At 37.9% G+C, this 2,081-nt stretch overlaps 2 long non-coding RNA genes across 2 annotated transcripts; both read right to left on the reverse strand.

The window, feature by feature from the left end:
- Positions 1 to 6: 6 nt before the first annotated feature.
- LOC103468094 (uncharacterized) lies at positions 7 to 867 on the reverse strand. The gene is made up of 3 exons (XR_001776755.1): positions 813 to 867; positions 518 to 612; positions 7 to 314 (listed from the first exon to the last, which is right to left on the reverse strand). It is a non-coding gene; the product is annotated as an uncharacterized LOC103468094 (long non-coding RNA).
- A 638-nt stretch (positions 868 to 1,505) lies between these two features.
- LOC103468096 (uncharacterized) lies at positions 1,506 to 2,075 on the reverse strand. The gene is made up of 2 exons (XR_534158.1): positions 1,892 to 2,075; positions 1,506 to 1,716 (listed from the first exon to the last, which is right to left on the reverse strand). It is a non-coding gene; the product is annotated as an uncharacterized LOC103468096 (long non-coding RNA).
- Between the last annotated feature and the right edge of the window lie 6 nt (positions 2,076 to 2,081).

Consider the following 2,081-nt stretch of genomic DNA (forward strand, 5'->3'; position numbering starts at 1 on the left):
TGGAATGTCTTTGACTGAACTGACCACTTTATTAGGAACACCTGTTCAATTCAGTTCATTTATAAAATGCCAATTAACAACAAATGTCGTCTCAAAGCATTTACACAAAGTGCCAGAAGAAATGCATATTAACATAAAAAGTGATCAACCAGACACTTATTTGTGCTTTTTAATCTCACCTGCGTTGAATCATGACCTCCAAGCCAAATTTGTTCGTTTCTTAGAGCTCCATTGTAGACAAGCTGTCTGATGAAGTTGTACTCCTCTGCACTGCGGAATGAAGCCAGATTTCCATCCAATGAGAGGCAATGTTTCTGAAAAAGACAACAGTGGTTTAAACTTTCCTCTGTGCAATGAGACAGTTGATGCAGCTGAATATCAACCTTTAGAAATTATGGTTCTATTTGTTTAAATTAGTTTCTGCAAAATTGTTGTTGGTGAATTTTATTGTCTTATCAATAAATTTACATTTCCTTTGAATGTAGGAAATCTGCTGTGACCATCACATCTGTTGTACCTCTGCCACAATCCATCTCCTTGCATTTTTCACATACACGAAACAGCGACCGTTGTACCAAGTCCAGCCTGCAGGGCAGTCAAGTGGTGTGTTAGCTGGGAAATATGAAGAGATAAGGTAAATACATCCATCCAACAATCAGCATCATTTAACACCAAACACAGTCTTTTATACAGTACTTTTACTGTAAGGACGACCCAATAAGCAAAAGTTTTTTATCTTTTTAAAGAACGTCCCACAATGTAACTGTTGTCTTTAAGGTGTCATAAACTTTAACAATAAAAGAAGCACGTACCTCTCACTCGACATATAGCCTGTGAAGGGAAAAACCCAAAGTTTCAGAACAAAACAAAGTTTTCTCATTGAACACCAACCAAATAATGTCTCAGATTGCTCCATCTGATCTGCGTCAGTCARCCAAAGCTCCCAACAGGGACGCACCAATCATTGTTTACTTACATCANAGTGTCGACATTCCTTTATTTGAAGCAGTCTATGTTCTGTGTTCTCTGTGTGGTTATATTCAGCTAAGCACACAGGGGTTCTGTAGGATTTTGGTGTAAACGATGGGATTACCATGGCAGAAAGTTGATTGTCTGCTGAAAAATGTCTGTATTCATGTGTGATTTGGATCATCATCCTGCGGTGAGACCTAGTAACGACCCATCTGCAGTATTCTGGTCAGGGTCAACAGCTTTTAACTAAAGATGCTCTGGTGTTTCAGAGGTTTATGGTGACAAACATTCTTACCAGGTTTCATTAGGTGTAAAATATTTGTGACACTAGTGAATTTGTTCAAAACAGGTGGTTCAGTTTGTGAAAACTGTTCATATTTCATAGATTTTTATTACTTTACTGATGCACTGATATTCTGATGATTTTCAGCATAAAGTTATAGCTGAGATTTAGAACTATTACCAATTAGTTTATAAGCTGCTGCTTGAATGAATGTTGACATATTTTAAATCCTATAATAAAATCAATCAGATTTCAGAGAAACAAGTTTATTTAAGTGATCAAATGAAGTGAAATCAGGATCTTCCAGCAGGGAAGTCATCAAGGCTTAACATCCAGGGGGAAGTGACATCACCAGCAGGAAACCCATATGGGCATTTAAAAGGCATAAGAAGGTTACAGGGGTCTGGCACAGACGTAGGGATGCTTCTTCGCACAGTCTGCATCTGCTGTAGTATTTAGCCCTGTAAAGAGACAGAGACAAATCCTGACTGCAAACCTTTGACATGGTTTGATCCATTACAAAAAGCATGCAGGGCAGATAAAGTTACCGATTAAAGGACCACTAAGCCACTGAATACAAAGATATTATAAGAACATACATTTAAATTAAATTCTTGATTTTCCTGTAATAAATACCATCGTAGTTGAACTCCAAGCAATGTTCGATTTGAAAGCGATTGTTTGGTTCACCGGGGGTCCAAGTGGAATTAAACACAAATCTGGAACCGTCACTCCACAACCAGGTGCCTTCCTGAAAGAACATCTTAGTTTTAAGCTCCTTTACAAACAAATCACACAGAACCAACCTAGACTTCAGTCACTCATT

This window comes from Poecilia reticulata, linkage group LG7, assembly GCF_000633615.1.
Source record: "Poecilia reticulata strain Guanapo linkage group LG7, Guppy_female_1.0+MT, whole genome shotgun sequence".
In the NCBI taxonomy this organism is placed as follows: domain Eukaryota; kingdom Metazoa; phylum Chordata; class Actinopteri; order Cyprinodontiformes; family Poeciliidae; genus Poecilia; species Poecilia reticulata.